At 47.5% G+C, this 13,032-nt stretch overlaps 1 protein-coding gene across 3 annotated transcripts in view; it reads right to left on the bottom strand.

The window, feature by feature from the left end:
* WWOX (WW domain containing oxidoreductase) overlaps positions 1–13,032 on the bottom strand; it is a 982,828-nt gene that overhangs the window by 573,572 nt on the left and 396,224 nt on the right. The gene's annotated exons all lie outside the window — the stretch shown is intronic.

Genomic DNA, 13,032 nt, shown 5'->3' with positions numbered 1-13,032 from the left:
CATGTGGGATCTTCCCGGACCGGGGCACGAACCCGCGTCCCCTGTATCAGCAGGCGGACTCTCAACCACTGCGCCACCAGGGAAGCCTATACATCTTTTCAATAATGATAAATAGAATGCCTACACATCTGCCTACTGCTCAGCTTAAGAAACAGAACTTTGCACGACTTCCCCTGCCTGACTCTAAGACATCACTCTCAAAGATGCCCGACCCAACCCCACCCCTGCACACCTGGGGAAGCAATGGTTCATATTTTGTGCTTCTCCTTCACATGCTTTTCTTTATAGTTTTAGCACATATCCTTATATTCCCCAATGAGCTGTCTCATTCTGTCTATATTTTGAACTTTATATAAGTCGAACCATACTGCAGATATTCTCTGGGTAACTGCTTTTTTAATCCCACGTTACGTTTTCAAGGTTCCTCCGCGTTGATGCAGGGTACGGCAACTCACTCATTTTCACGGCTCTCCAGCACTCTATGGTGGTATGAATACACCGCCATCTATTTCCCCATTGTATCACGGGTGCCCTTTGGGGAGTTTTCAGCTTCCTACTATGAAAAGTAACGTGCCAGAAGCATTCTTGAACTTCTTCGAGTTCTCAAGAGTTCCTCAAAGGCATGTTCATAGGAGTAAAACTGCCTGGTATTAAGTGTTACTTTACCAGCTCATGCCAAAATATTCGCCAAAAACGGCTTTATCAGTTTTCACTGAGGAGGGATGTCTGGCATTTCCTGTTACTCCATATCCTTGCCATCGCTTGCTATCGCCAGACTACTTAAATGTTTCCAATTCAGCAAGTGTGACGTTGTTTTTCATTTTTGTTTTCATTGCGATGCCTGCAGCATGATGAGTATGAACCTGTTTTATAATAGGATACTCTTAGCGGGATGTTCAGAGTTATGAGACAGGTACTGCCCTCTAAAATCTGTATATCAGGTTGACAAAATAAGACATAAGCCAAGGAGAAGTTATTGATGCAGAAAAAACAATGCATATTGTGTGTGTGTGTGTGTGTGTGTGTGTGTGTGTGTGTGTGTGTGTGTTTAAAATGGGAAATTTCACAAAATTACAGATGACTGATCCTGGCTCCCAAGCCCAGTGGCAGCATGACCTTGAGCGAGTCATTTACCTTTCTAAGCCATCTGTGGCACATAAAAAGCTATCTACACTTTTTTTTTTTTTAACTGATATAAAAAGAAAAGATTCCCTGTGTTCCTAACACTTCGAAACTATCACTGCCTCTTTCTCCTCATGGGGTATTCAGAAACGTACGTTTGTCTTCTGCTCTGACTATATACAGCTTTCCCAACCCACTCAGACACAGGGAAAGGATCGATATTTCACCTCAAGCACAGACCTCAATTCTAAATTTAAAAAGCACTGGGCAGATGAAAGAGCCCTCTGTTCAATGCCATCTCTTCAACACTGTATAACGTTTGCCTTCACAGGGCACCTTTTCACTCTCGGTTCCTTCCACCTGAAACACTTTTCCTCTGGCTCTTTACACTGCTGGATCCTCCTTACCTGTGAAACCTCAACTTCAGCGTCACCCGGGCATTCTTTCTGGAGCCAGCCACCCTCCGTCCCTGACCTTCCTTCATTTCCCGCGCACGCCATGTTTGCTTGCTTCTGAACACGCATCACCACCAAAGGTATCTTATCTAGCCCTTGAATTGTTTCTTGCCTGCCCCCCGCACCAACTGGCAGGTAAACTCCGTGAGAAGAGGCACCTGGCTTGCCTGACAGGTTCACCTTTGTGTCCTTAGCACCTTGAACAACACGTGGCATCTAACAGGACGGTGGTAAATAAATAATTGTTGCATTACTTCACCTACACCGAGTTTCGGAAAGGACTCTGTGGTGGACCCGGAGATTTATATGTGAGTTTATTTGTAAATAAAACACTGGGGCTCCAGATGCCGAATCCAGCAGTCATTCTCTCCACCTCACTGCTTTCCCCTTGAGTCTGATGCCAAGGGGATCAATTTCTACCAAGTCAAACAGGAACGCAAGTCTTTCCTGGATTCTCACCCATTTCCCCTTCATTATAAGCATCTACTAAAGAAACTATATGGAAATAAATCAACAAAAGGCTCTATTTTCTTTATCTTTATATCCACTGATGGTTTCAGAGTTTTAATCTTGCCAATAACCATCCCGTAAGTGTGTAAGGATGGAAACCATCTCATCATATTTTAAATTCAAAGACGGAGCTCAGAGAACACCACATGACAAAAGGTACCGAAGGATATTTATCATTAAGGAAGGTGATCAGTTAGAAGCAGGAGTCTGTCGGTGAGGTTACATCATATCACGAACATGGTTTATGACCAACGTGCAAAGATATGCCCTCTCTTTGGTCAATAAGGGAAGGATAAAAGGTTCAAGATAAGGAAGAGGCATTTTATAAATGAAAATGTTCACTAATGAAATTAGTATCGTTACTGCAGGAAGTGCTAATTTTCCTGCTCACTGAGAGTTTAATAAAAATGTTATGTCTGCTCTATAACTGTGATTAATCAGTGTGGTATTGAGAAGTGCAGGGATTCTTTCTCAACAAGGCAATTTTCGAAATTTGAAAAGGTGTAAATTTCATGCAAATTGCTTCATAATCATATATGTACAAAATGGAGCCGACAAAATTGCAGTTAGGAAAGGAATCATTAACATCTAAGGTTTTTTTTTTTTATCTTTTTTTTTTTCCAGCTGCTCCTGAAAAGGTATATTGCAAAAGAGAAGATATGACCAATTGAAAAAGCGTACAGATAGGAATGCCAACAAAATGCTAAACATCTTAAACAAACTCAAATGTGGATGTCAAATTTAAACAGCCATGTGAAACAGGAGGTTTTATAAAGGAAAACACTGCTCTCATGCAATGAAAACACACCCACTGGTTTTAATCACAATAGAGAGAGGCAATGAAACACTTTGCTGCATCTGACTCTTCTTGGTGGGAAACAGCACATCTTGGCTAAGGAAAATCACATTTCTGCGCACATGATTCCTTCTTAAAAAGTCCCAAGGCCTCTTGTAATTTTAAACAATGGTTTGCAAACCTGAGGGCTCCTCAGACAAAGTGGCCTATTCAGTAACCCCTCCTGCCCCACTGCAATGGCTTATCTGGGACGCGCTCCCCTCCCCCATAAGGAACATGCCTGAGAAGCTCACACAGGACATTCCCTCCCATCTCCTGGAGTCTGCAGCCAGCACCAGCTGGGTAAATCCCAAACAGTTTATTCATCTGTTTATACAGCTAAGGGAAGGATAATAAGACCTCAAGTGTAAATATGACAGTGTTAAGGTGATTAGACTCTTCAACGGATGGCCCTTAAAACTTGTAAGACACAAGCAGAAAACTACCAGGAAGATGGTGACAGGTCACTAACAGCGGATTGTTTCTGGAGTTTAAGAAGACGGAAGCCTATTCTTATGTTTTAATACAGAACTTAGAAAGCAGTGGTTAGCAATTTGGGGCTAATAACTCACAGTGATTCTAAATGGACTAAGTATTGCCATGCTCCCTTGCATTGGGCGGATTTTTTTTTTCAGAGCAGGCATTTGGAGGGACGATGTCATGATAAGTGGGAACCATTTTCCTCCCTTGTCTCATCCCGTACCTCATACATTTTCTAAAATTACAACCCTGCTCAAGGCAGTTATTATGCACAGTCGATGTTCTTCAGGAGAGTTTTTCAGAGGATGATTTTTGGTTAAAGTGGCCTATTTTAGGAACATCTGGTCACATGCATTAATGCACACTTCCGCATTCTGCACGGATTTTTACGACGGTGAGCATCCGCCCTGAGTGTCTCTCCCGTGGACAGCTTGTAAATAAGACAAAGGCTCCTGCTGCCTTGGATCCACCACGCAGTGAATGGGGCTGAGACTACGATTCCATTTATGCGCTAAGATTCATAAACGTCGAGGGGCCCTGAATGAGCTGCTGGGAAATAAGGGCAGTGGGTGCTCGTTTCTGTCCCATTAGACACAGTATGAGCCACAGGAGGCCACACTCTGTCACTCCACCTGGTAATGGGCCCCGGGCAAGACCCACACCCCCCAACCCCCGGGAGGGAGGGAGGCTCAGCTGAACTTTTCTGCTCTTCTTTCCCCTGACTCAGCCACAGAGAAGGCGTGGGCCACCTGCAAGTTTCCACGGTCAGCGGGGGGCACCGGGTTGGTTCTCCTTTACCCTAGTTTTGCAGCAAAGGCCACTCTCTAAAAAATACATCAGTCTGGGGTGGCGGGGAGCAGGGCTGGGCCTGGGGACGTCTGAGCACAGAACAAACCCCGCTTCTTGGCAGTGGACGAGGAAAGGCTCTGGGCGCCAGCACAGCCTTGTGAAAGGGATCAGGAGATGGGGACTCCAATCCGGCTGCTGCCAATCATGGAGGCGGGGCTTGTGACCATCCCTGGGGCCTCTCTGAACCTCAGTGTCTTCAACTGAAACCCGGCATGATGAGCTTACCAACCTCACGGGTGGGAGAGATGAATCACGAAAGTCTAAATTCAGCCTTGCGCCTGGCACACAGAAGGCCCACAATACATGTGAGCTCTGCTGTGATAACTCCGGTAACTGCTATGATTTTAATGCAAAATATGACTGTCATCAATACTGTTATCACCACCACTATTCGGAGATGTAACCCCTCTGATCTTCAATTCCCTCAGCCGTAAGGGGCAGACAATCGTGACCCCCTAGGACTGAGGAATAAATTAAAGCATAAAAAGTAACCAGCATGTTCCTGGTACATCGTTGGTACTCAGTTCATTGTCTGTCTCTACCTTTACGGTAGGAATTCTGGGAAGTAAAACTCACTTGAGTGCCATGAACATTCCCCGATTTGCTAACTGCACCATCGGCTACTGAGAACCACATCCCAAGAGGCGTTTGCCCACAGGAGGGAAGGGGCTGGGAGTCAGAGGCCGTGACCTCCAGCAGCTGCCCAGCACTCACATCTGCCCACAGCTGCCGGGTGACGAGAGCCTTGGCACGGGTGGCTTCTCTTGATCCTCAGAACCATCCTGAGACGGGGATACTCTTATGCCCCACATTTCACAGCAGAGGAAAAGGACAAACTACTATTCATCGTGCTTTATAATAGCCTGTGAACAGTCAAATTCATAAACAGGGTCTCTGTTGACTTTTACTGTGCAAACAAAGCATCCCCCAAAGTAGTGGCTAGAACAATAGCTTCCCTTGATTCGGTGAGTCAGCAATTTGGGCTGGGCTCCGCTGAGCAGGCGTCCGCTCTCAGCCAGGTAGCGTCGTCCCAGGGGTCGGCTGGCTCTTGGTCGGAGCCAGGTGGCAGCACGGCTGTGGGTCTCTCACCACCCAGCAGGCCAGCCCGGGCTTGCGTGAGCCCAGAAGTGGAAGGTTCCGAGAGCAGTGAGTAGGGGTGCCCCAGTGCAGAAGCACTTTTCAAGCCTCTGATCGTGTCATGTTTAGGAATGGCCCCTGGCCAAAGCAAGACCCCTGAGGCCTGCTGATTCAAGGGGTGAAGAAACTGACTCCACCATTTGAAGGGAGCTGTAGGACATCACAGGTAGGGGCACGTGTGCGGACGGAGGGGAAGGAATTGTGGCCGTTTTTATAATCCACTGCACGTATGAACTGGCGGCATTTGTGGACTTAATATCTCTCAACCAGGACACACTCAGAGAGAGTTCCTAACTCCAAGGGATATTATTTGAATCAGATAACTAATCAATTCTCTTGGACAATTTACCGGTACTTAACCCACAGGCAGGTGGGCAAAAGAGACATGGCTCCCTAGAAGTTTTCTGGTTCCAAAAGTCTCTAAGTATTCTTTCAACTGGGGGGGGGGAAGCGTGTGCATGTATGCTAGACACACAGTACGTCTGAACTCTCTTCTACGCTGGTATTGTTCTTTTTTTTTTTTTTTTTTTGGCATTAGTGCTTGTCGGTTGTATTCTTGAACCACCCCACATCGCCTGAAAACTGCAGCTGCTTCAATGATGTTCAGAGCATTAAAAGGAAAGAAAGAAATAAAAGGCAAGTTTCAGAAGGGCAGCGCTCACCCACTCACAGGAAAATAGGCTCAAAGGAAAGTATTGTCAGAGTGTTTTGCGAATGACATTTTCAGCCATATAAATTATGATTTATTTTCCCATGTAATCATGTTGATTGCAGACACCCTTTCGGAGAGAGCGCACCGCTCCTGGCTAGCTCTTTCAAGCCTCACAAGACAACTTTCAAACCTGATTAGTATGTATGATGGGAAATCAGATACATTATATGTAGCTTGAAGTGCAGAGCGCCATGGGTACAAAGAAAGAAAGATAGGGGGAGGGATAAAAGGGAAAAAAAAAAGAACATCTGTAATCCTTTTCAGAGGACTCCTGTGTGCACACCCGCTGGGGTAAAAGGAGTGGAGCTGGTGGGTGGAGTCTGCGCAAGCCACCCGATGTAATTAACCGATTGGGGATCATCTCCTTATCGGGCGGCTCTCAAGTTGCTAAGCTGAGGGATGTGATGCCTCTGTACGCAGGACAGACTCATGCTTTTCTGTTACGACATTTAAGAGCTCATCACTCCCATCAACCTGGTCTCCTCAGTGTCACGGGCTGTGACGCATCGTGTGCATGCGTACCCGCCCTTAGAGTGGAGCTGTCGCCTGGTCAGTGGGCACAGTGGCCTACAGGCAGGCTTGGCCTCAGCGTGGCCGCCTGACAAAGAGCTACGCTCCAAGTGCAGTGTGTAGATGTGGCCCAGCAGCGCCGAGACCGGGGTGAGTCAGGAGGGAGGCCGGGGGCAAACGGGTCAGCTGTGACAAAAGCTGGCGGCCCAGCAAGCGCAGGATAGCACCTGCACGGAACCTGGTAGAGCACGTCTCCTCCAACGGAGGATGCCGGAGGTGTCTGCTTGCTTCTGCCCTGGCCCTGACACCCTAGAAGCAACAACAAGATGGAAACACATCCCTCCCTGGGGCGGGGGGGGGGGGGGGGGGGGGGTGAATGGATCCGGAAGGTAATCAAAACCCTAGTTCTTATGTTAATAGAACACATCTAGATTAAGAGCAGAATGAAGGAAGTGCAGGGGGTTTGAGATAAGGTGAGATTTCTGAGGAATTTTGTGTGTGTGTGGGGTGGGGGGTTTCGAGGCCACACCCCCCAGTTCCTCAAGGCCCGTATTCCTCTCCTCTGCCTTTTGAGCACCCACCATGGGAAAATGTCAGGACTTCGTAATTTCCAGAGCGCCTGAATCAAAGCTAGGCGCTTTGATTAGATTACCATTTAATCTGACTCGACAACTCTATCCAGAGAAAAGGAAAGGAGAAGGACGTCTGCTGAGCGCCTACTGCATGCCCGAACAGGTCTAAAAGTTGAACATCCACTGACTGCTGCTTCACCATCGTAGGAAGCCTGACTATTAACTGATTCTGGGTGGGGGCACCGAGGCACAGGGAAGATGGTGAGGTGAGTCAGGTCATCAGGGGAGACCAAACTGTTTCCACTCAGCTCCATCTGCTGGTAACTGAAGAGCCTGAGCTACATCATCCCCCTTTCCCCGACCCCCATCCTACCAGGCTGGGGTCACAGGGGAAGGAAGGCAGGTCTGCCCACCATCCAACCTCTGAGTCTACCGGGAGGCTCTACCCTAAGCTTCCTTTCTCTGTGTTTTACATCACCCTTTATTTAATGCTAAACTTTCTGCCTCTAAAAATGTCTCTGAAAAGCTCTAGGCTTTGAAAAAAAAAAGATCTAGGCTTTGTTTTCTGTTATTAAAAAAAAAAAAAACAACGTGGTTTTTGTTGGTGCAACACTAAGTGGGTCCCAGCGAACACCTGGCCTTTCCCAGTTACTCAATCACTAGTCTAGGTGCTGCTGTGAGGGAGTCTTACAGATGTTAATTAAGCCTCCAGATCAGTTGACCATCAGATAAGGAGACTATCCTCACTGGATGAGTCCTTTAAATTCGGGTCTAGATGTCAGAGTCAAGGACAATCAGAGAGGCTTGAAACATGAAGAAGATTCAAGGCGCAAGGCAGTCTCTGTTAAGGGCTTTGCAGATGGAGGCGCCCTGTGACAAGAACATGGGTGGCCTCTAGGAGCTGGGTGTGTCCAGCCACCACCGACAGAGTGACCCAGTCCCCAGCCTTACAACCACAAGGGACAGAATTCTGCTGACAACTGGAATGAACTTGGGAGTAGATTCTTCTCCAGGGCCTCCAGAAAGGAAAGCAGCCCCAGCCGGTACCTTGAATTTGTCCTTGTGAGACCCTGAGCAGAGAACCGCGTCACGCTGTGTCCAGACTCCTGACCTACAGAACTGTGACCTAAGAAATGGGCGCTGTTTTGAGCTGTTAACTTTGGTGTGATTTGTTTACTCAGCCATCAAAAAACAAGTAGGGCATCATACAACAATCCCAGCTTTCTCATGGAAACTTGCTTCTATTTATGTCTGGCTTTCACAGTCACTATACCTTCAGAGGAGAAAATTCTTAACGCAGGAACTTAAGCACCATAGCCGTATTAATCTTTTTATTTACTAATTACTAAAGAATTAATTCCAAAACAATATTTCTCACTAGTATTACTCATGATAGTAATATGATATTGGAGCCGGTGAATCTAGACCAGCTGCCACTGCAATTATTTTTCTATGCCATGTCCTACACAAAGTCAAGGGAAAAACAACTTCAGACCAAACAGAATTTTGAATTTCTTCCACAAAAGGCTCCTGATCGGGTGGCACTGACTTATTCAAATACATTACATGGAGAAAAGCCCTACCGTGGGTATCTCTGTATCAAATATCATTAATATTATCTCCCAAACTTCAAACATGGGGAAAAAAAACAGCTTTGTAAATTTCTTCTTATAACCAAAATCACACACAAAAAGATGAGAACCCTTCAATGTCACTAATTTCTCTGAAGCAATATAACGGGCAAACTCCTGAGACCTTGGCTATTTCAGACAAAACAGAAAAATGCAGGTTCGGGAGGAAGCTGGGGAGGTGGGCTTTCTGCAACAGGCTGTAAGCCAAGTCATAAACTGAGGTAAAAAACGTAAAATAGATAGCTAGTGGGAAGCAGCCGCATGGCACAGGGAGATCAGCTCGGTGCTTTGTGACCACCTAGAGGGGTGGGATAGGGAGGGTGGGAGGGAGGGGGTATGGGGATATATGTATACATACAGCTGATTCACTCTGTTATAAAGCAGAAACTAACACACCATTGTAAAGCTATTATAGTCCAATAAAGATGTTTAAAAATAAATAAACTGAGGTAAAGTATGACATCAGGGGACGAAAAAAAGGATGGAAGTTGTGGTTTTGCGACCGTACACTGGGGGTCTGAAAGATAAATGGGCTGAGGATTGCCCTGTCCATTTTGGGTACACATTCACACCATTCAAGTCACCAGAACACTTGACCAAGAAGCTACTGCGAGAAGGCAGCTTCCCTTAAGGAGGAGGACTGAAAAGAAGAAAAAGGAAGGCAAAGAAAATCCACGTGGAATACACCAAAGTACATGCCCACTAACACCCAAGCCACTGGATGCTTGCTAATAGTACTGCTTTAAAATCCCATGCAGCTCTGGGAGCCGCTGCTTCCTACAGGTTTTAAGAAGAAACTGTATTACCAAGGTGGTGCAGGCGGTGCTTAAGGGGAGGGGAAAAAGTGGAGTAGCTATTTTTATAAATTCCTTGGCTAGGTAATGTCTTACCTCCCCTCTCCCCACAGCAGAATGTCATCTACTTGCCCCTCTGCACTCAAGCAGCAGCCACACCTTATTTCTACATCCCTCCCTGGCTTTGACTGCCTTGATCTCTTGCCTGGACGGTTCCGAGAGCCCCTCTGCTGCCAGTCCTGCAAATCCATCCTTCCCACTGAAGCTGGAGGACTCCTAACTGCACACTTAGTCCCCTTATTACGTGCAGGGTACCAAAATACCCATAAACTTTCCCAGGGCTTTCCATGACCATGAAGATAAAATCCAGAATCTTGCTGGAATTCCCAAGGCACCTGGGGACTTTAGCCGTGTTTACCCTTCCCGTCTCACCTTTCGTCACCACTGTCCCTCTCCCATGCCGGGCTCTAGCCGATGAGAACCAAGTGTCCTTTCCCCCAGTGGCCAGACCTTGTCTGGATGCCCAGAACGTGACCATGAGCAACAAAGTCCTTTTCGTTAGGGGAACGACAGTCTGAGGTGGCCTGCAGAGGAGTAACCAGATGACCACAGTGCAATCATGGTTGCAGAGTGTATTACCGGAACAGTGGAGGGTGGAGGGGTACCCACCGCACTCAAAGTTCGTGTGGACGGGGCGGGGGGGGGTGAGGCTCAGGCCAGGCTTCTGGAAGAGTCAAAGTTAGCCTGGAGAAGGGAAAAAGAACATGATTTGGGATTGGGGAGCTGAGATGCTGGGCAGCTCAATGAATCACAGGTCTAGGGTCGGAGGGCGTTAAGAGAGGCCACCCTGAGAGCTGGGGTATGCGTGGGTGGGTCAAGAATCCGTGTAACTGACAAGCAGGGGTTACAAACGCTAATGCCTGGCAGGGCTGGTGGGCACCATCCAGAAGCAGAGGGCACGTACCCCAACTAGAGAGGTGACAGCCGCTGCTCCAACGCAGCCCACTGGTGCCACGCGGGAGCACAGGCAAGTGAAGCCAGCTCCGCTTCGTCAAGAGAAGCAGGAGATCCCGACTGTGATGTGAAGTCTCCCAATTTTTAATAGGCTGGCGATGAAGTGATTTCACTGAGAAAACAAAAACCCAGCAGCCTCCAAAAGAAGACATCTGCAAGCCACCAATCTCCAACTTCTGGGAGGAGAGCTGGAAATGTGGATGGAGTGTCCAAGCGCTGGAAGATTTTCTTGCTTCCTAACTGGGGGTCCGAAAGCAAAAGTGCTGAAAAGACAGTTGATGCCCGGGTTGGGGGATGGGGTGGGGTGGCAGCAGCAGGCAGGGGCAGAGCGGCTCAGAGGGGAAAGGAGGCTCCTCTGGAGGCTGCACACGAAGCCAGGCCCGCAGAATCACAGCCCCCCGGCCCCGTCCATCAGTCCATGCTGGCAACAAATATTCACTGAGGGCCTACTGTGCACCCGGCATTGTCCCAACACTCTGCAAAAGCACGACAGACAAAATCCCTGCCCTAGAGGGGCGCACACCCATGTCCCCCTTCTGAGGAAATGATAAAATGGGACCGTTTTCAGGGGTTTTACCAAAGGCTCCAAGACATACAGTTCACCCTTTCCAGCTTCAATCCCATTCTCTTTTTTTGAAAATCAGGCAGGACACGTGGCCTGGAAGTGAAAGAGGCCCCAGCGGCTCAGGGTTCCAGCGCCTCAGGACTGAGGGGCAAAGGGCTGTGCTCTCCTCGTTCCCTGCTGGACCCCGACACCCAGAAGTGCCTGCGCACGGCCGGTGCTCGGCAGGCGTCACCAAATACATTTGACAGTTTGGAGCTCAGGAGTATGACTGAGATTCCAGAAAAAAAAACTCACTGAAGTTGGAATGGGTTTTTGCATATCATAAGTATTTCTCTTTTGCTTCCAGATCTCTAAGTGATGGCGGATAAGGATCTACCATCTACCATCTCAAGGTACAGAAATAAAAACAACTCTGAAAATAAGTCAAAGACAAATATTGTATGATATCGCTTATATGTGGAACCTACAAAATACCACAAGCTGTGAATGTAACAAGAAAGACAGGCTCACAGGTATCAAGAACCAACTAGTAGTTATCAGTGGGGAGAGGGGAGGGGGTAGGAGCAGTGGGTGGGGGGAATAAGAGGTATAAACTATTAGGTATAAACTAAGCTACAATGATATATTGTACAACATGGGAAACACAGCCAAATTTTATAATAATTATAAGTGGAGGATAACCTTTAAAACTGTGAATCACTATACTGTACACCTGTAACTTACATAATATTGTACAGCAATTATATTTCAATAGCAAAAGAAAGGATAATAATTTGTCCATCATTCTGTTAACAAGACTAGGTGTTCGCAAATGGGCAGAATCAAAATCTAACAGCCTGGGGGCTTCCCTGGTGGCGCAGTGGTTGAGAGTCTGCCTGCCGATGCAGGGACGCAGGTTCGTGCCCCCATCCGGGAAGATCCTGCATGCTGCGGCGCGGCTGGGCCCGTGAGCCATGGCTGCTGAGCCTGCGCATCCGGAGCCTGTGCTCCGCAACGGGAGAGGCCACAGCAGTGAGAGGCCCGTGTACCGCAAAAAAAAAAAAAAAAAAAATCTAATAGCCCGCTTCAAAAAAGGAGGAGAAATGGTACGTGGAATCATCCCAGCCTTCCTTCCACATTTCCCTCCCTGCCCCTCCCTCATGACAATTCCCTTCCTCTTTTGATTTTATTCTAATATGTTTCAGACTTTGTTTCCGCTCCCTGGGAAAACACATAGAAATCGGTGTCACGCAAAAGCATACTTACATGTTTTAATACTTACTTCAATTCCTTCCTAAACATTGACACCGGCTCACAGGGGCCAGTGGTGAGCGCCCCGACCCACGTGCCTGTAAGACATCTACTTCAACTGATCTCAGGTACCCTTTCGCTTGCAGATACTTTCTGATTGTGCCCTCATGCCAGCGCAGTTCAGATTGGGCCCAAGATGAATGAATCACTGCGGATATGGGAACAGACCGCTCCGTCACAGAAATCCCCTGGCCGTTCCTGGTGCCCTGACCCCACAAGAACGCTGCCTCCACAAGTCTCGGGATCAGATCCCCTCTGTCTCGCCTGAGCCACAGCCTGACAGCCAGCCATATGTTACCACAGGCCAGCGCCTCCATTTCTCCTTTTGTTCCATTTTTTCTTTCTTTCTTTTTAAAAGAGGAGGAGGGAAGTTTATTTCCAAACTCCCCTGCATCTGATGCGCGATGCGCTGGCATCTGCTGTTAAAGCAGAAAATTATAAGGAGGGCCTAATTGACCCTCCTGTGTCTTTGGAAAAGCCTGTCTGTGGTCTCTAATTGACCCTCTAGGTACCCATGGAACAATGAATGAATCTTCAGGAAATAATGGAGGGCGAT

The sequence above is a fragment of the Delphinapterus leucas genome, chromosome 20, assembly GCF_059928025.1.
Source record: "Delphinapterus leucas isolate spDelLeu-1000000601 "Yukka" chromosome 20, BTC_Dleu_Yukka2, whole genome shotgun sequence".
NCBI classification, from domain to species: Eukaryota; Metazoa; Chordata; class Mammalia; order Artiodactyla; family Monodontidae; genus Delphinapterus; species Delphinapterus leucas.
Note: the sequence above shows the minus strand (reverse complement) of the source record. Positions and strands in the feature narration are given on the sequence as shown.